This window comes from Galleria mellonella, unplaced genomic scaffold, assembly GCF_026898425.1.
Source record: "Galleria mellonella isolate WM207_F2 unplaced genomic scaffold, CSIRO_AGI_GalMel_v1 utg116, whole genome shotgun sequence".
Taxonomy (NCBI): domain Eukaryota; kingdom Metazoa; phylum Arthropoda; class Insecta; order Lepidoptera; family Pyralidae; genus Galleria; species Galleria mellonella.
In genome coordinates this window covers 3,106,618-3,128,965 of record NW_026441978.1, presented here as the reverse complement: position 1 = coordinate 3,128,965, position 22,348 = coordinate 3,106,618, and the positions used below count along the sequence as shown (strand labels likewise).

The 22,348-nt window shown below is 35.5% G+C and overlaps 1 protein-coding gene across 3 annotated transcripts in view; it reads left to right on the top strand.

Moving 5' to 3' along the window:
* Positions 1 to 411: 411 nt before the first annotated feature.
* The window catches only part of LOC113513933 (protein tweety-like), a 133,694-nt gene continuing 111,757 nt past the window's right edge, over positions 412 to 22,348 (top strand). For all 3 annotated transcript variants that reach the window (XM_052894249.1, XM_052894254.1, XM_052894258.1), the window contains exon 1: positions 412 to 702. The gene's annotated coding sequence lies outside the window, so the exon portion shown is untranslated. The remainder of the gene's footprint in view (positions 703 to 22,348) is intronic.

Genomic DNA, 22,348 nt, shown 5'->3' with positions numbered 1-22,348 from the left:
ATTCTTATCAATAAGTTTAGGTATTATAAAAGACTTAATTCCTTTTTGTGTATAATTTGCAAATTTTATCAACTGGTTGCATAGGTTTAGTACAAATATTTTTCTATTTAAAGTGATACGGGCCTGGTGTAAATTGTAAAGTGTATTTTGAAGGTTGTACATAGATTAAGAAAATTACTTATATAATTGAATAAGGCTTTCAATAAAAGTGTGAATAAAGAATAGTACTGTACTTATAAATATTCAATTACTGGGAGTCAAATGCATTATTTTTTATATTTTTACGGCAGAGAAGAAAGACATGTTCTTTTTCATTAAAATAATATTGTGAGAGCGTGTACAGATAGATAATTAACATTTTGACAGCGCCTGCGCTAAAATCGTCAGTGGCGCCATCACGCGTGAATTTTTCTTTCAATCAGTTTAATAAAGATTTTTGTATTGGTGGTTGTCTTTAATGTGGCTGTTTTTACTGGGGAAATGCTAGATGTTTTTCAGTTCACAATTGTATTATTGAACGTTTTATGACATAATTTACTAGTGTTAAAATTTACCGTGTTAATTTTTGTACCCAAAATAGTGGGTCTTCAGTGGCAGTGTGATTAAATTGGTAAAATTTTAGTTTGTGCTTGTGTAAGGATTTGCTCCGACTCTTCGGCACTTGATTTCCCCGGTTTTTCTGCGTTCTCCAGGACTCTTAAGGTATTTACTAGCAATACTAAGTTTTTACTTTTTTTTTGTTTAAATATATTATTTTACCAACATAAAGTAAATAAATAGGTAGGGTAAGTTATACATACTGTGCACCATGTCTCATTAGAGACATGCGGGTTTGGCCGGGTTCAGCCCTCCCCTTGCATCAAGGGTGATGTCGATTAAGTTTGTGTGAAAAATGCCACATAATATAAAGTTTTCCTATTGGTTATAGATGCAGTGGATAAAATCTTAACAATCAAAATATGTGTTGTGTACATAAATAGGTGATAGTTTATTTGACTACTGGTGTTAGGACTTTTATTAAAAATATTGTTAAAACCATTTCAGTGTGTTAATATTTCTATACTTATACTGTATAGGTGTCGAAAAACTTATATACCTATTTGTTTATAATCACAAGATTTAATAAATATTGGTCATTCATATCTGTTGATAAAAAAATTATGTTGAATTGCTGATTATGTGTACATATTTTTATTGGAACAATGATAATTTGTTTCAGTTGCATAAATATTAGTTTATATTAAATTGAAATGGTTGTGATTTTAGTTTTCAATATGAATGCAGTATTAAAAAAATTAAAGGATTTCATTATAATTAATGCCACTGCGTTAGGTTGACTGGAAGAAATCTCTTTTAGAGATAAGTTCGCCTTTGCTAACATTGTTATTAACTTATTGTTGTTACTGTATGTTTTTGTGCAATAAATAATATATATATTAATGAAAGCTGTTTTGTTCATTTTTTGGCTTCTTATTATCTATAATTAGTAAACAATAAATTATAAATATTTATCAAATAACTTGTAATACTAGTCCAGTGATGCCCCAGTATCACAAGTGATTTTATGTTTCATGTTTGTTTATTAAATGTAACTTTGTTTATTTATATGTAATTATTATAGAAAACATGTCATTTTAAGTAGAAATAGGTAGAAAATTAAAAAAATCTATATAACTATAATTGGCCATGCTTTAAGGTTTTTATTTTTTGTTAAGACAGAGTCAAGAGACCAAGAAGTAAAAACAAGTATTAAAGTTGTTATAGTGAATTGTGAATCATTATAGTTTATAAAAAAATATATTTAAAAAAAATGTTTATGAAAACTAAATCCATTTAAGTAATTAAATATATTCATTAATATTTTTATTTATTTTTTTCATTTAGAGAAAATAATATTTATTTATTTATTATTATATTCCTTTGCTATAATATATGATGTATAATGATATAAGGGTGCTAATATTATATATCTATTATTATTAAAAATTAACATCAATTTTGAAATAGCAAGCATGCTTTTGTAAAAGTAAAAATTGATCATTTAAAATTTTTAAAAATATTAAATAAAAAAAAATAAATGCTGCACAATCACACCAAATTGCTACTTAGTATTGTGTAGTTCAATAAACCACCCCTAGATTTACCTATTGACCCCATAAAGTTGATTTGTATAACCAAAGCTTAGCTAGGAGTATTAAATAACTATATATTGTAGTTATTGTATTCTGAGGTTAAAGTTTGTTCAAATTTGAGTAGGATGAATTAGTATACTCATGTATCTATTTAGTAAAATTAAATAATTTTTGAATAAAATTTTCAAACCAGAAGATTTTTACTCCCAAATATCCTTTGACCAGTTTGAAAACGTCTTAAGTGCAAATTTTTTTTCTCAAAGGAAATTTTAATGAATTTTGTTATTATATGTAAACGGCTGATATGATGATGATGATGTAAAAAGTTGTGCTTTTTCCCTGTACAGCTACTTAATCAATTTCTTCAGGGAAGTATAGTCGTGTTGTATGTGAAGTGGAGTCGGGTGAATACTATGACACTAACTCATAAAACAATTATACTGCAATAAGATGAAAGAAGGAGGTTATGTGGTTTTTTTTTTAATTTATTTACTCCTAATTGTACCACTTATAGAATAATACAAAAAGAATCTACAATTATGGAATACAAAAAGCCAATTTATCACTAAAACAATCTCTTTAAGACATCTTTTATTCACTTTTCTACTTTTATAAGCTATATTTTTACTAGCTTTTAGTCACAAATTCATATGCATGGTTTTAGAATTGTCTATCAGAATATACCACATTTTAAGTTTGACCTTTAATAACATAACTGTGAAAACTGCATAATTGGGGTTCTTGCATGATGTCAGAATAGATATACAGACAGACACAAAAAAAATATTGTTTCAGCTTCTATTGCTCTTGATATCATCCTACATTTTTATTCGATGTCGCCTATGTGCAGGTAACATCTAGTTATCATTTCATTATATTAAAATAATGTAAATTAAAAAAAAAAAGATGAATGCGAAGTTTGTTATAGGTCTTTATTCTTTTTTTTATAATATGTTTTTTTTAATCAAATTTTTGTTGAGACAATGCACAAGGGCTGTAGTCACTTTGTTCGCCTTGATGTTCAGCATTGTAGCTAATCATGAGTACCCCTGGCAAGATTTGAACTTTTCATCCCTCTACACTTATTTTCTTGAAAGAAAAACAACAAAGGGGGAAGATTCGAGTGTGGTCTGCAAAGTCAACCTTCTATTCTAATTTTTTTATATGGCTTAGCGCTGTGTAAATATTCTGAGGGTTGGTAAAATATGCCTCCTGAGGGTTACAAGCCTGGCACCCGCTCGTCTAGCCAACCCCTAATTACAATGCTGCAGATCTCTGCTGCGGGTCTCATATATTCAACCAGTAAATCCTAAGAATGTTTTTTTTTATACAACTTAGAATGGCAAACAAGCTGACGGCCCACCTGATGGAAAGTGGTAACCGTCGCCTATAGACATGAGCAGTACCATGGACATAACAGAGTATACTGTTTCGCCCATGATACCCCCCATGCGTTGCCATTCCTGAGGACTCAGGTGTTATTCCTCTGTACCCAGTAAATTCACGCTATATCCCACCCTTCAAACCGAAACACAGCCATGCAAACACAACTGCTTCACGGTTGAAACACGAATGGAACAGAGGTACCCAAGCAATCGACTTTTGTACAAAGTTTCCCTCTGGTCTGTTCATTGTCAGAGTTCAGAATAAACCGGGTTTATTCTTACAAAACAGTGCGGTGCAGACAATAATCCTTTACAGCGTGATAGTAGGTACGTACCTACATGTGTATTATATATTGATATTCAAATTTTTCAATACTTGTTATGTGGAACGGGTTTACTTTGCATCACGACTGCAGAATACTTATCAGTTACACGTTTTAAACTGTGCCAGATAAAGCAGCTGTTGAAATTTAATGACAAATAATTATATACCTACATTAAGTTTATTTGTGTTCATCTCTGTACAATATTATATATGACATATCTACATATAAATGTACTAGCAGCAGTCTCAGTAATATAAATGCAAAGTGAGTCTGTCTCTCCATACTGTTTGTTATATTTTCAAGGTTAAAATGACTATTAAATTACGTTTTGGAAACAACCTCTAGGGAAGCGATATGGGTTCGAGAATCATATAAATTATTTTTATTTGGATTGAATTATTTTAACATTTTTTATGCAACTTAGAATGGTAAAAATCTGACGGTCCACCTGATAGAAAGTGATGACCGACGTCTATGGACATGAGCAGTACCATGGACATAACAAAGTATATTATGTCGCCTACAGTACCCTTTATACGTTGCGGACTTATGCTTTTGTACCCTGTAATTTCATTGCCATATCCCACCCTTTAAACTGAAATACAACTATGCTAACATGACTGCTTCACAGCAGAATCACGAATGGGGCCCAGGTATTCATGCAGACGACATTTGTACAGCCTTTCTTGGGTAGAAATATAAATTTTTTAACGTTATATTTTCAATTTAGATTCTTTATAGAACAGGCATAGAAGTTCGAAAGTTCTTAGTCCAATCAGTACTCTGGAAGCCATAGCGAAATTACAGGGTATGGAGGCATAACAGTTTAGACCTCAGGAATAGCAACGCATTACGTGATGTCTACGATACTGTTCATGTGTATAGGCGAAGGTTACCACTTTCTATCAGGCGAGCCGTCAGCTTGTTTGCTATTTTATGTTGTACTAAAAATCCCACGCTGGGACCGCTACAATTATAACAGTACTTAACATAATAAATGAATGGAGAAGGGATTATTGGTAATGGAGCTACTTTATTAGAAATACTTAACTCTGTTAGATCGACCTCCCCGCGATTCCCTCTGGAAATTTTCGTATTGAATTCCAGGTATATTTGACACCATGGGCTAACTGACCTCCCTTTACATTCTCACTTATTACTTACTGGTGCCTCGCAAGCATCTACCGTTACACAGACAGGCTACTATTTTATTATCATCCATTAAAAAAAATGACTATCTCAATAGAATAATTAAAGACGACTCAATTTTAGAAACAAACAGTATAATTTCAAATCCCATTTCGCAGTAATTGCCACGAGATCCAAGGCCGTGCAACCCCAGGTTAGTTCCAATAAGGGTGCAATACCCTTGGTCACCCCTTGTGAGTCATGCTGAATAATGTGAGGCGAGGGTGTCGGATAATTCCGTACAATATTTTATATGGTAAAGTCACGGAGATTATATTACGGGATATTAAAACCAACATAAAGATCTTGGTATTGCTAGCATTACAAATGGGGTGCGTTTACATTTATTAATTCACAAACAGAAATGGCTATTTCTGTTTATGAATTAAACAATACTATTATAAAATGAAGTAGAATTAATATTTTAACTCAGTTCAATCACGACAACTGTGAATTTGGAGTGACTTATTCAGAGGTAGGGGTGAGTAATATATAGCAATATATATATATATATATATATATATTTTAGTTACAGTATCTATATACTGGTCTAGTAACGAATATGTTATAAATCTATTATTTAAAAAATAATATTGGATAAAATGTCGGGCATTTAAAGTCGGGCAGCTTGAATTGTTGATGATCGGCGCCTTACTGTCCGACTTGACCCACTGAAACTGCGTAGAGAAGTCGCGTCTCTGTGCATCTTCTACCGAATTTATCATGGGTAGTGCTCTGAAAAATTGTTCGGATTGATACCTGCTGTTGATTTTCACCATCGTACAACCCGCCATAAACTAAAATTTCATCCCAAGCATCTGGACGAGTGGCGGTTCTCCAACGTGCGTTTTTCAAGGCATTTTCTCCCATGCACAACCACTCTTTGAAATCGACTTCCAGTAGCAGTATTTCCGAACCGATACGACAACATAACTTTCAAGAAAAGAGTATATTCCCTTTTAAAAGGCCGGCAACACACCTGCAATGCCGTTGGTGATGTGGGTGTCCATGGGCGGCGGTAGTCACTTACCATCAGGTGAGCCACATGCTCGTTTGCTCCCTGTGTTGTAAAAAAACAGACCCTATTTGAAAGTAGATATCAGACAGATATGGCCGATATTGAAATGGGATGACCTTTTTTTCGCCATCAAAGTCCAGAAGAACCCAATATATAGATATTGCATCGGTATACATATTACCCATGCCTATTTATTTATTGGCGCTGGAGAAGGTTTGAGAAAATTAGCTGGAGGGATCGAATTAGCAATGAGGAGGTCCTGCTTAGGGTTAAGGAAAAAAGACAAATTATTAGAACTATTGAGGACAGAAAGGGAAAAATGTTGGGACACTTGATACGACACGACGAACTTATGAACATTATAATAGAAGGTAAGATAGAAGGAAGGAGGGGAAGAGGAAGACCGAGACATAGTTACATCAAGCAGATCAAGGAAGGAGTTGGTGTCGTGTCGTATCAAGGGGTGAAGAGTCTCGCTGAAAATCGTAGTGAGTGGCAAGAGCTCCACCGACAAGAGCGCAGCTCTTAAATAGGATAGATAGATTTATTTATTAGGTGTCTTGCTGTATCATTGAAAATGAACCGTCTTTCAAAAAAAGCGTTCACGCTCACTTTTTATTTTTATCCGAGCAGTAAGTGCTTTATATTATTCTCAAGTTCGTGTATAATATAGTATATATCATATATGTGTAAGTATATTTGTTATTTATATATATTTATTCGTTTATATATGTAATTTTAGTATGTATATATATCAATAATTAGTAGTACCGCATTCGAGTATTCTGACACTTCCCTATGGTTGACCATGTACACATATTTGTACTAATGAATAAATAAATAAATTAGAGAAATCATATTTTTTAAAGAAGTCATATTTTTTAAATTGTAACGTCTATTATTTTTTTTTTATTTATTTTTTTATACTTATTATATTGACTATAAACTATTAATAATCAATTAAACTCCTAAATTAAAACAGTTGAAGCATTAAGCGTCGGCAAACAGGCGAAGCTCGCTGTTGCGTAAATTGAAATGCCAACTTGGCTTATGTATGATGAAACTGTAACTGTAATCACTAAGTAGGTGTATACTGGTCTGGAACTTATGACTCAGTCCATGTCATGGTTTTGTGTTAAAAAATAATAATAAAACAAGCGGACGTGATAAACTCGCGAAATACTAATATATATATATATATATATGATGATTTATAATTTATTTTAATTTCTGTTTAGCACTACTACTGCCCACTCACTACTTCCTATGCCACTGTGTTAGGTTGACTGGAAGAAATCTCTTTTAGAGATAAGTTTGCCTTTGCTAATATTGTTATTAACTTACGAGGTTTGTCCGGAAAGTACGTATAAAAGTTTTTTAAAAATTTTATTTTACAATTATTCAGGTAAATCAATTTTATCCCCTTCAAAGTACTCCCCCTGTGACATAATGCACTTGTGCCAACGCCGTTTCCACTGTGAGAAGGCTCCTTGAAAGTCCTCTGGTTGTAGGTTTCTCAGCTGCCCCGTCGTAGCTTTTTTTATCTCATTTATGTCCCCCAAATGCCGCCCCCGAAGTACCAATTTGGTTTTTGGGAACAAGAAGAAGTCACACGGGGCCAAATCCGGCGAATAGGGGGGTGTTCGGTCACCGTAATGGAATTTTTACTCAAAAACTCACGGACAACAAGAGAGGTGTGGGCAGGGGCATTGTCGTGGTGAAGAATCCAACGCCCCTCTCGCGCCAATTCTGGACGAACTCGTGCCACACGAGCTTTGAGGCGTCTGAGCACATCGACGTAGAATTTTCCATCAACTGTCTGGCCTGGAGGGACGAATTCTTGATGGACAATCCCCCGAACATCGAACTCTTTCTCGGCCCTCTCTGAATCTTTTTAGCCACTTGTGGACGGTTGGTTCCTTCACAGCATCATCCCCATAAACTGTTCTGAGATCGGCAAAAATTTCACGGCCATTCTTGCCGAGTTTCGAGAGAAACTTGATTACGACGCGCTGCTCTTCAACGGAAGCGGGCTCCATGCCGACGGGGTTTCGTTAAGAGGTAACTTCACAGATGGCGTGACAAGCCAGTTCGCACCGCACGGCGGTCAGACCAGAACTGAAGCATTGTTAGGGACATAAGGAAGGGGTCCTGCGCTTACCTGGCCTCCCCACTCCTCTTTCTCGCATTCCAGAACACTTTTATACGAACTTTCCGGACAGACCTCGTATTGTTAACGCGCTGGCGAGATGATAGGTGAGGACGAAAGCAAGTCAGTTGGCCCATCGTGACGAATTCAACAATAATTAACCACGATAGTTTCCAGGGGAAATCGTGAGGAGGTCGACTTGATACGGTTTATCGCTAGTAATGGGGTTGCTAATCCCCATTAATAACAATTCCTTCTCCCCCCTGTATATAATATTTATAACTTGCTTTTGCCCGCTACTACGTATGCGTGGATTTTAGAAATAGAAAAACCAGTGAAATAGACTGGTTCTGAATGGCGTAACAAGATAAAATGTACACCAGGTTTTAATAATAATAATAATAAAACTTTATTATCCAGACTACAATGCGGTCCAATTTTGTTAGTAACAATTTTCTTACAAACTATGTTAGTAAAAAGAAAAACAAATTGATTTAATTAAGCAATTCACCCAGATGTGACCCAGCCGACTAGATCAGCATCTGAATGAAATGCCCAATTATAGGCATATATAATATTTAAGTAAGACCTCCAGGAATACGGCTATGAAAAGAAAACATTCTTAGTTATTGTGTATTATTATTATACGATATCTTCGCTAATTCTGAAGTGACTGTATAATTATTTTAATTAAAGGTGAAAGTGAGTTTATTTATTTCTTGATTACTTCTTGGTACCTTAACATCTCAAACGTATATACGTAGTATTTGGGATGAAAGACATAGTCGTGTAGGTCGTGGCATAGAATCCATCCTTTGCTTTCCTGTGGATGTCGTGAGAGGCGACTAAGAGAGCTTGTGATGTGGGGGTGGGCAGTAACGTCCCTTTTCAAATTGCGGTTGCCAACCCGCCTGCCAAATGTGGCAATTACTGGCAAAACCTTTCTTATGGGTGAGACTATGTTCAGGAATGGACTGTAACGGCTGATACAACAACATAGACGACTTTTAATCACGGTCAATCATATTCTGGTCACGCGAACCAAATTACGAGTAAAAACTGGTATAAATGTGAATAGATATTAATGGAATTGTTTCCAAATATTAGCTTGATCACAGAATCGAAGTTCTCAAGATAATGAAGTGATTAGTAGGTAATAGAGTGACTACCGCCATATTAATGAGCGCTCTAGAATTGGGTTAATATCTTTTTCTTCCGCGGAAAAATGTCTAGGGCGTAATGTGTACGAGGGCATTTATTTTCGACTAGCGGCCCGTCCCGGCTTCGCACAGGTGGACATTTTTACATTTTAAAAAGTGGCCATTTAGGCTTCACACGCGACGGAAGCTTAAAAATGGAGTAACTTCTCCCGTTTTCCCAACATTTCCTTTCACTGCTCTGCTCCTATTGATCGTAGCGTGATGAAAAGTATACTACAACCTGCCCAGGAGTATGAAGAAGAATTGTACCAAGTTTCGTTAAAATCCGTCGAGTAGTTTTTGTTTCTATAACGAACATACAGACAGACAGACAGACAAAAATTTTACTAATTGCATTTTTAGCATCAGCATCGATCACAAATCACCTCCTGATAGTTATTTTAGAAATATATTTCATGTACAGAATTGACCTCTCTACAGATTTATTATAAGTATAGATGACTCTATGGTACGCGTAGTTTTTTTTTATGTAATGTAATTTATGTTACTGTATTTTAATTGAACTTTCTAATTGTCATTGTATATTTTAGATACAATAAAGAATTAAATAAATGATTTTTTTTTTATTTCAACGGTTCGACAACTTTCGAAAACTCTTGAGGTTCTTTTTACATTGAAAAAGTGGGCTTCCTACTAATCTTATACAAATTATTTCTCATAATGAGTCCTATTCTAAAATCACTTTAATTGCTATATATTATCCACCCCTAGTAAATATGTTGTAAACATAAATGTACTGTGCGTTTAGTCGACATATACGCATTATTTTATATTCATAGTATAAGGTTTTCATTAGTCAGTTTGTTAATGCCACTTTTCGTTGTAATTTTATAACTCAAGAACGGGCTCACCTATCCAAACCAAATGTTTAGGCTTTGTTCGGACTATTTAGTAGATGGTTTATGTGAAGTTTGCACAAAATCGGTCGAGCAGTTCTACATTTATCACATTTTTTGTAACAAATTAATTAAATTAATGGTGGATCATTTTGTTAATAGGGATTTTTGTGTCAAATTCAAACTTTTTAAGATGGGAATTGTGCTGTCAAATTGAAACTTTTTTCAGTGTTGACAGTACAAGCATGTTGTTATGTCATTCATGCGGTCATTCACAAATAGTAAAAAATTAATAAAAAATTTATAAACAATTAATAAAATATTTTTTTTGTTTGAATAAATAATTTGATGTTATTTTTTTTTTATTATTTCACTTTATACGTAGCGAAGCACGTACCGGGCCGCTAGTAATACATATAAACATTAGGCCACTGAGGCTGACCAAAGAATAGCCAGGTCGTTGTCCGCCGCTATAAATTGTTTACATTAACGAGGTTTAACCACTTCCCCAGAAATATAACTAACTATACTACGCTGTTTCCCATTTTTCAGCCAGTTAATAAACCGAGAGCAGAGCGAGCCCGGTCAATGTCGGTCGTCTGGCAAATATCGGTGTCTATTGCCAAATAAGCTAAACTGTCTGCCAAGCAAGTGGTAGTAAATTAAAAAAAATAGATAGCGGAATGTACTGGGCCTATTGATGCGTCGTTGCCTAATTTTTAAAAGAAAAAAAAAAGTAAAAGCAGTTGATTTTTTTTTAAATCAAACGACTATAGTATTATATATGTTAAAGTATTTATTTAGTAAAATCTTGAAAGTTAAATTAAAATTAGACAAATCAACATATATAGAATATGGATATAAATGTGGAAAATGGAAGCGTTTGGAGGCCCCCCAGGAATAGAGACCCAGGGCGGGCCGCCCCTTCCGCCCGCCCTTTAGTCCTCCAATGCATAAGGGACTGTGTCGAAGTCGATTTAACTGACTATATTAAGTATTCGCAATGGGTCGCTAGTCCCCGTTACTAATAATCTTCATCCCTCGCCGTTTTTTACCTTTTATTTTAGTTTGTCTGAATAGACATTAGACAAGAATGGAAGAGAAAAACGTGTTGAACCCTTAAAGGGTCATCAGCATAATATTTCATATTGTAGGTATATAAATCAGATATTGCAGGCAGGCAATTAATAGAAGTATAATTTATAACAATAATTTATATTAAATTGTATATAAAATAACATAAATGACTGTTATTTTGTACTTAATATTCATAAATAAACAATATGATAGCTCGACATTGTCCTAGTGGTCGTACTGACGTCACAACTCTGTACTTTATAATACCAAGAAGGGTCTTGGTAGATACATGAAGGGTGGAGGGCCACTCTACACGTGTTTTATAATTTTTATAGAATTATCGAAAGGAGAGTGACCAAAATTAACTGCAAGGATTTTGGGTCCTTTATCTCTCGTTTTTGCCGTTAAACAATTTTACTGCTGCTGCTCCCTCTAGACAAGAGCCAAACGAATCCATTTACAGGATTTGTTTTAGTCAGTGCTCACATGAGAAAGAAAAAAACAGTGCACTCATGGACTCGCTAGCGGTAACGAACCTATCGATAGATGGACTTGAGTAACTCCACTGCGCTCACTGATTGAGTTAACTCAAAATTGCGCCGTGACGCAACACAGGGTAACATGTATCGCTGTATTATATTTTTTGACATGCGCTAAAATTAAGAGACGAAAAAAGCCTTTCATTCTGGATCCTTTTTTGGTTTGGTATTCATATATTTTAATGTATATCTATACTTTTAGACGAGTACTCATAAGTCCAAATAATTATCCTAATTTCTCCTAGCCCATTTCACCTCTTTCAGTACTGCGCTGTGCACCAGGTCGACCTCCACGCGGTTCCCCCTGGAAAACACCGTGCTGAATTCCAGATGTACTCATCACTATGGATTAATTGACTAGCTTTTTCATTATCCACCTATTGTCTCTCATTGGTGCCCCGCCAGCGTATACCGTTAGCACAGGCGGGGTTACTATTCTATTAACATCCATTAAAAAAAGTGCAGTGAAGTGAATTGGCGCAATTGCGCGGTGTGGCTATCGATAGATTCGTTTGCGATTTGTCTTATAATCATAGTGTTATTTTACAGTTTGAGAAGTGCTATGGTCGATATATTACTAGGTATGGAGGTATTATACTGTGCTCCTTGTGGGAAAAGGGATTGTTAGTAATAGGGTCTAACTGTCCCACTGTTAGCAATATACCCTATTAGGTCGACTATCACACGGTTCTCTCTGGAAACCATCGTGGTTATTTCTTCTGGAATTCGTCACGATGCGCTAACTGGCCTCACCGATCACCTTCATTGGTATCCTGCCAGTATACACCGAAAGCGCAGGCAGGGTCGCTGTTTCACTTACACCCATTAAAAAAACTGCAGTCCTCAGAGTGGTAAAGCACAGGCGTTGCAGTATTGTGTAATAGCCCATGGTGTTATTCAAATCTACAGGCGACGGTTGCTACTTTCCATCACGTGGGTGGCTGATCACCTTGTTTACCATTGCAAGTCGTATCGTGCACTTTAGTTTTCTTCCGACACTATAAATAAATTCCTTGCTATTTCCTGATTGTACACTGGAAGAGATCTTCAAGGTTATCGTTGTCTAACAAATAGTATGCCGCGATCGTTGTTTCCGATTGTGATATAAGATTGTTCCTCAATAAAATAAACCGGCTTCAATTGTGGCGAGACCTGAGGGCCTACTATGAAATGTTTTCCGAAATTTCGTATACGAACGATTACAAAAATTCGATGCTATAATTACATAATACGTACCGTTTAAAAATATTAAAAATGCTAAAATACCGTTCCTTTAAACTTTTATGGTAGGATTTATGACAAACGAAATGTTAAGCTCCATTTACTGGGGCGATTTCGGTACGAACAAAAACACGAAATTGAGTCCGAAAATTCGGAATTTCATTTCATGGTAGACCCCCAGTATTCTGATTTAAAAATTAAACTAGTGAACCGATTTTAACTATATCTTTTAACATAAACGTTTTCTAAATGGGTTTATAACTGACTGAGTCATGAGGTAACAAACAAAAAAACATACAACCGAATCGAGAACCTCTTGTTTTTGAAGTAGAATTGAAAGTTATAATAACTTTTCTTCCACTACTTTGTATGCGTGGATATCAGAAATAGAAAAATCAACGAAATAAACTACTAGAAGCGTATCAAGATAAAATATACACAACATTTAAAGTTGACCTTTGTGAATACAACTGTGAAAACCGCATTTACTTTGGTGCAGCAATTTTTGCGTGCCGGTACAGACATATAGACAGACAAAATTTGTAAACAAATATGTTTTAGCATCTATTGGTTTTATTAAGATCCCTTATCTATTTTTTTTTTCTTAACTATCTCCCATGCACAGACATTGTTTAGTTACAATTTGATTATATTAATAAGATTATTGTGTTTTTTTTTTTATTTTTTTATGCTACTTAGAATGGTAAACAAGGTGACGGCCCAATTATTATTTTATTTATTATTATATATTTTATTTTTTATAACAATTCAATATATAAAATTATTTTTTTCTCTCATGCTTTAATGATATCTTTGTTAAATTGATTCAAATAAACCTATATTTATAAACTAGCGGCCCGTCCCGGCTTCGCACGGGTGGACATTTTTACGTTTTAAAAAGTGGCCATTAAGTCTGCACACGCGACGAAAGCTTAAAAATGGAGTAACTTCTCCTGTTTTCCCAACATTTCTCTTCACTGCTCTGTTCCTATTGATCGTAGCGTGATGAAAAGTATACTATAACCTGCCCAGGAGTATGAAGAATAATTGTAACAAGTTTCGTTAAAATCCGTCGAGTAGTTTTTGGTTCTATAACGAACATAGAGACAGACAGACAGACAAAAGTTTTACTAATTGCATTTTTAGCATCAGTATCGAACACTAATCACCCCCTGATAGTTATTTTGGAAATATATTTCATGTATAGAATTGACCTCTCTACAGATTTGTTATAAGTATAGATAAAAAAGTAAATGTGTTGAAGTCATATTAAATGCGTACTAGAGTTATGACATTGAATATATCATAATATTACAAAATTGCATAAGTACCTACTTGTATTCAAGGCGAATAAAAGGTTTAGAATTTATTTATTTATTCATTAGTACAAATATGTGTACATGGCGAACTTAATGCTAAAAGCATTCTCTCCCAGTCAACCATAGGGAAGTGTCAGAATACTCGAATGCGGTACTAGTAATTATTGATATACATACATACTAAAATTACATATATAAACGAATAAATATATATGAATAACAAATATACTTACACATATATGATATATACTATATTATACACGAATTTGGGAATAATATAAATGACTTTATATCTGTAGTATTAAAAAAAATCACAATATGTATATACTTTAATGTTGGCATCAACTGGAATATTTTTCTGGAATTTCTATGATAATGAAATATTGGAAATCATCATGATTATTTCTTGTCGGATCCATCACGATGGGCTAACTGACTTAGTTTCATCCTCAGCTATCATCCCTCACTGGTACCCCTAGTGCACCGGTGATAGCGCAGACAGGGTAACCATTATCTCTCATTAAAAAAAAATTGTCTTTAATAAAAATAATCTATTTATCAAATCTTGCATGAATGTCGAATTTGCAGGAATCGTTGTTATTAATTCTAGTTTCACTAGTCAGGGTGAGATATGAAGAATTTTTATTTCTTATACATACACCCATTTGGTAGTTTTTTTTTATAGGACTTAGAATGGCAAACAAGCTGACGGCCCACCTGATAGAAAGTGGTAACCGCTGCCTATAGACATGAGCAGTACTATGGACATAACAGAGTATACTGTTTCGCCCATGATACCCCCTATGCGTTGCCATTCCTGAGGACTCAGATGTTCATCCTCTGAACCCTGTAAATTCACGCCATATCCCACCCTTCAAACAGAAACACAGCCATGCAAACACAACTGCTTCACGCTAGAAACACGAATGGGATAGAGGTTCCCAAGCAATCGACTTTTGTACAATGTCTCCCTCTGGTAGAGTTACTTGTTTTAGACTTATAAATTTTGTTTATAAAATTAAATTCCATTATTTGCTATATTTATAAGAGACTTAGCAAGTAAGTTATTTTATAAGAGAGTTGTTGATTTTTCTATTAAATAAAAAAAGGAAAATAAAAAAAATGGGGGAAATAATCTTGCATAAGTATACTGCGTTGCTTCGCTTTTCAAACTGTGTAAATAACCATATTCCAAATTGTATTGCTTTAATGTTTTTGTTTGTTGACTGTATCTGTATCTACCTCAAAATGATACGAAGTTTTTTCAAACGTACAATAATCCATGACCCCAAAAGCTGTAAAGGTTATCGGGTTTATCGCTCGATGTATTTATTATCTATGTAACAAACATAAAAACAATAAACCTGTTATTTAAAACGAGATTTACGGCCAAGCACGTTTATAGATTTAATCTATTTTATATTTTGATATTTAAGTGTATTAAAATATGGAAAGATTTAAAAATGGCACGTGTTTTGTTTTAAGTATGTTACGCGATGTCTAGCGAAGCTAGTTCTGAACTTATGGTGATATTTTTTCTTCAATATTATATTTTTTTTTTAAATATTTCTTTGTTAGTTTTGTTACCATATATTGTTTGGAACATTAGTTTTTTTTTTCATTGTCATAATCTTAATTTTTTTATAAAATGTACAGGGAGTCGCGACACACTGTTCCATCTTAAATTATGTTAGATCTGTTATTTTTTGATCAAATTGAAATTGAATTAAAAAATTGCTCAAAAAATTTCTTTTTATACCATGAAGGTGGCAAACAATATAATATACAGTCTGATGGTAAACGGTGTTTTTATTTATTACAGGGTGTTGAGCGTACAGTTTACTTGATGGTAAAAGACTTTAGAAAATTCATGTGACATGGTCGAAAAAACTAGATAAGTCTAAGAAACTTTATTAAAATCATAAAAGTGAAAGTGAGTTTGTTCGTTTGTTTGTTACCTCGTGGCGTTTTAATGGCTCAACCAATAGCCATGTTGTATACACGTAATATTTGGAATACAGAAGAATAGGCCATTCTTGGCAATCAATATTATCTCCGGTACGCGGACAAAGTCACGGGTAGAAACTAGTATTGTTATATTTTACTTATAATCCCTTTAAACTTCTATGAAGTGTATAATATCATTGGAAATTAAACACATAAGCTCCCCTTGTACATTATTGTCCGTTTATCTCGTGTGACCGCGAGTGGGCGATCGCGTCCGGACTGTTCTATGATAACGTAACGACTGATATGGCCCTACGGTACACGTCACAAGCGTCCATTGTTTAACCGACTTCAAAAATGTGAAGATAGATACTCTTTATTGTTTCCTCCAAATGATTACATTACTAAATTTATAAACAATTTATTCCTAGAAGGTTCAATTCCGATATCATCCTTCACTGGTGGAGCACCGGTGAAGGATGATAGGTAAAATTAAAAAGACAGGTCAGTTAGCCCATAGTGATGAATGGTTTTCCGTGGGAACTGCAAGGAGGTTGATATGACACCTTGTATTGTTAACAATGGGACTACTGATCCTCATTATTAATAATCCTTCCTAATGGAGTATGTTCACTGACCAGGATTAAAAGTAATTGGTTACATTTTATCCTAGTGTTAAAGAAAACATGATTGCAGTGATTGCCTTGCACGAAGCGGGTATGGAGCCGTCGGTCTGTTCTCTGTTATGTCCATGGTACTGCTCATGTCTATAGGCGACGGTTACCACTTTTCATCAGGTGGACCGTCAGCTTGTTTGCCATTCTAAGTTGTATAAAAAAAAAATATAAACCTTCTTCTTGAATCACTCTATGTATTAAAAAAAAAACCGCTTGAAAATCCGATGCGTAATTTTAAAAATACACAGGGACAGACAGACGGGAAAGGACTTTGTTTTATACTATGTAGTGATGATGAAGAAGTGATGAAGGAAATAAGGGTTAAAGATTTTTTAACAGAAGCATGCGAAAGAACTGTCATAAAATATTATTTTTCCCGCCGTGCGGCGGCGTGTTACTATTCATTGGGCCGATAACAAAATTCTACGAACTTCAATTTGTTTGCTACTCGGAATCGATTGCATATCTGGTTTACATCGCGTATATTATCGTTTAATCTTATCCTTGATATTGCAGGCGTTCATAGGCTACGGTAACCGCTTACCGTCCGGTGGGCCGTGTGCTTGTTTGCCACCTCAGTGGTATAAAAAAAATTATATTTGCAAACTTGCCGTGATTTCCTCTGTTTGCAATTGCTGTAATAATATTAAAAGTTTATTTTTAAAGGACTTCCGAAAATCCATTTGAACAAGATTACGCACGATAATCGACAAATCGTGAAATACTTTGTGAAATACATAATACGAATCGTTTTTATTTTTGCAGCAGTTCGTAAACAGTTTATAAAATCGTCGAAATCGGTTGTGTATTGGCGAACGTATCTTGTAATTAATATTTGTGAAAAATAAAGCCGCCTTTTTAAAAATACACGTGTGCTTTAAAATTACTTAACCTGTATGAGGTTGCCTTTTTTTTAATCGACTTCCAAAAGGAGGTTTTATTTTTTGAAGAAAGTAATTTGGTTGTTTTTTTGCGGGACAATTGTTTTTTTTTATACAACTTTAGTGGCAAATAAGTATATGGCCCGTCTGATCGTAAACAAGGTTACCGTAGCCTATGAACGCCTTTTTTTTAATAATAATAATAATAAAGTTTATTCTCTTCACCATACCAGTTGTATAGCCTTTCCCTCTGGTAAAGTTTGTTGACCACTGGTAAAAAAAGAAATCAATTCGTATTTTTACGAACCGTTATCGAATCGTCTATAACTATAGTAAGTTTGAATGGATCGTGATAACATATCTAGTCCAGACTAGTGTTTCAAACGTATGAATCGATTTAAATCATAGGATTTAAATCGATTCATACACACACATATAGATTTGTGTTTAGTCTAAACATCGGCGCAATATTCATTATAGTGACTACAAATAATCATTGATTTAACATAAAATTATTGATATCGGTCATTCGTTCATGAGGTAAAAAAACCTACGTAAATACTTAATACACAAGCTCTTATCAGATTAATCCAGTAATTGAAGCAGAGATGTTATCAGTTGATATGAAAATTAAAATGTGATGTTACATCATTATGACCCTTATTAGTATTAAACTTACAGACAATTTTCGATACAGCCCGGCTTCCAACGGGTGGATAGAATTTTCGAAAATAATGTATAGCTTATGTTCGTCATCATATCAGCTGTTAACTTTCCACTGCTGAACATAGGCCTCCCTTATAAAGGGGTTTTGTCAGTAGTTGTCACGCTTGACAGGCGGGTTTTTAAGAGGCACGCTGCTGCCCATCCCTCGACCATTAAGTTCCTTTACTCGCCTCTTATGATATCCACGGGAAAGGAAGGGCGTAGAATGGACCACCCTATTCTATGCTGGGACGACACGGCATTTGCCATATTTAAATTCAAGGCTCCCTGCTGAGCTTTTCCCAAGAGACTACAGCATGGGGTTCTGCCGTGTAATACCCTTGGTATTCATAGGATACGGTAACCGCTTACTATCACGTGGGCCGTATGCTTGTTTGCCACCTCAGTGGTAGAAAAAAAATCACGATCGGGACTTAATGCGACGCGGTTAGATACTATTAATCTGTAGTCGCGTCCCGATAAGTCCGGATGATGAATTTAAATTCTTTATCTGTCCATCTATCAGTAATTTCACTCGCTGATTTAATTACAAGCCCATACTATCTAGGTATGATCGATAATGTAATTGAATACATCGTTTCCACGCTGCAATTCGATACATGAATCGAGTCGGGACGAGTGAGATACAATCCGATTACCGCCATTACACGGTTCGCGCGTATGATTGAAGACTTTAGTGTGTATACAAATACGAGAAAGATTAATTAGTAACGATTTGTAGAAAATAATAATATATAATAGGATCCGATTTGTATAAAATAATGTACAATAAATATAATTCAACTTCATCATATCAGCGTCAGGGGTGTTCTTCTCTAGAAATCTGTCCGATTCTAGAATAAGGGCATACGGGTATGCGACCCCGGCCTCCCGAGCCGCTGCAGTGTTCTAGTCTTTTCCGCAACTGCAGCCCTCCCCCATTCCTTTCTCACATAGGTCTCTTATTCCTCTTCTTTACGCATTTCCAACGTTCCCATCCTTTTTTCCTCAATCCTTTCCTCCAAACCGTAGGTTGTGGAAACCACCAACAAATGCATTTCCAAAGAGAGTTGATGTTAGGCAGGCGGCCGGTCGTAAAACTATTATACGAGGTTTGTCCGGAAAGTACGTATAAAAGTTTTTTAAAAATTTTATTTTACAATTATTCAGGTAAATCAATTTTATCCCCTTCAAAGTACTCCCCCTGTGACATAATGCACTTGTGCCAACGCCGTTTCCACTGTGAGAAGGCTCCTTGAAAGTCCTCTGGTTGTAGGTTTCTCAGCTGCCCCGTCGTAGCTTTTTTTATCTCATTTATGTCCCCCAAATGCCGCCCCCGAAGTACCAATTTGGTTTTTGGGAACAAGAAGAAGTCACACGGGGCCAAATCCGGCGAATAGGGGGGGTGTTCGGTCACCGTAATGGAATTTTTACTCAAAAACTCACGGACAACAAGAGAGGTGTGGGCAGGGGCATTGTCGTGGTGAAGAATCCAACGCCCCTCTCGCGCCAATTCTGGACGAACTCGTGCCACACGAGCTTTGAGGCGTCTGAGCACATCGACGTAGAATTTTCCATCAACTGTCTGGCCTGGAGGGACGAATTCTTGATGGACAATCCCCCGAACATCGAACTCTTTCTCGGCCCTCTCTGAATCTTTTTAGCCACTTGTGGACGGTTGGTTCCTTCACAGCATCATCCCCATAAACTGTTCTGAGATCGGCAAAAATTTCACGGCCATTCTTGCCGAGTTTCGAGAGAAACTTGATTACGACGCGCTACTCTTCAACGGAAGCGGGCTCCATGCCGACGGGGTTTCGTTAAGAGGTAACTTCACAGATGGCGTGACAAGCCAGTTCGCACCGCACGGCGGTCAGACCAGAACTGAAGCATTGTTAGGGACATAAGGAAGGGGTCCTGCGCTTACCTGGCCTCCCCACTCCTCTTTCTCGCATTCCAGAACACTTTTATACGAACTTTCCGGACAGACCTCGTATAAGGCTATCCTTTAGTAATATGGATAAAACCATATTATGCCGACCACAAATAATAGTTGGGATAAGGGTAGGAAGATGATGATGATGATCATCATATCAGCTTTTAACTGTCCATTGCTGAACATAAGCCTCCACCTTTTTTTGCCAGTAGTTGCCACGCTTGGCAGGCGGATTGGCGATTGCAGTTAGGCTTTTAGGGTGATGTTTTAAGAGAATGCATGAGAGACCTATTAAAATTGATAAAATCAGTTACTTTGATTTAAAATCTAAACTACTTAATTGATTTTAACAAAGTAATAAACATAAAAAATACGTCTGAATTGATAATCTCCTTTTTTGAAGTTGGTTGAAAAGATATTATTATCATCGGTCAGTAAAATAAAAGAAAAATAACGGGGTTATGTTAATTTGTATTATTTTCTTAACATTCTAAGAAAATTCGACTAACTCGAGAAGGCAAATGAGACGGCAAGTATGGCAACCCTAGTCGAAGCTGCTATTTTTGTACAGGAAGCCATAGACAACCAAATCATGGACAATACCATAACATCACCGGACGCGGAGTGCATTGAATCATGGTTTCCGTATGTGAAGACGACCGTCCTAATACGTCGCGCGATTATGTGAAGCTCGTACGATCTATGGTATTTAGAGACATGATTTAATTTTTAACTAGCTACCCCGGGACCTTGCTCTCTTCCATGGAGATTTTTTTATAATTTATTTATTCCTCAAACTTTAATATAAAATTATAAGTGGCTCCTTTAAGGGATTGTTAGTAATGCGGGCTACCAGTCCCATTCCTAGCAATATACCCTGTCAGGTCGAACACCACGTCCCTCCCCCACCCCCTGAAAACCATCATGGTTAATTCCTGGTCAATTTGTCATGATGGGTGAATTAACTTGTTTTCATTCACACCTTGATAGATTACTATGCTGGCAAGATACCAGTGAAGAAATTCTTGCCTTACTGAGTCTCGCCAGCATATATTTCAAGGTTACCATTCTATTATGATAATGGAATGGTAACTTTGCCTACGCTATCGGTATACGTTGCCGGGACACCAGTGAGGGATGACAGGTGAGTATGAAAAAGCAGGTCAGTTAACCCATCGTGTTGAATACATCTGGAATTTAACCTGGAACAGCACGATGGTTTCCAGTGGAGACCACGTGGAGATTGGTCTGACAAGGTATATTGCTAGCAATAGGATTGATAGTTTGCATTACTAATAATCCCTTATCCCATCACATTATAAATAGAACTAGCTGTCTAATCCTGATCTAACTGTCTCTAGTTGTCGTTCCTTTTCAGTGTAATTGTTTTTGGCATGTATTAACGTGTATGTAGTGATTACCTCTTCGTAGCTGTGTATTTGGACATTACCAATTGTAGTCTTCATTGTAATATGTATCTTTATTGGATAACAATAAAGTTCACAATTCTTTGGTGAATTTATTGAAATTTACAATTCAGCAGCCTCTGAACATGACACGAAGCAATTAATTTGATTAGCTCGATGGAGCGAATTTTTTAAGTGTGCTCGAGTGGGTTTTGTTTGACGGAATTTTGTTTGTTGCCCTGATAAATCTATATCATTGAACCGGAGTAAAGAATGTTCTCTTTTATTTTTTAATGAATTAAACTAAAGAAAAACTTAAAAAAGAAAAGAAAGAAGAACAGATCCTAAAAAAATAATAATGGATATCCGTTCCCTAAGTGTTTTTT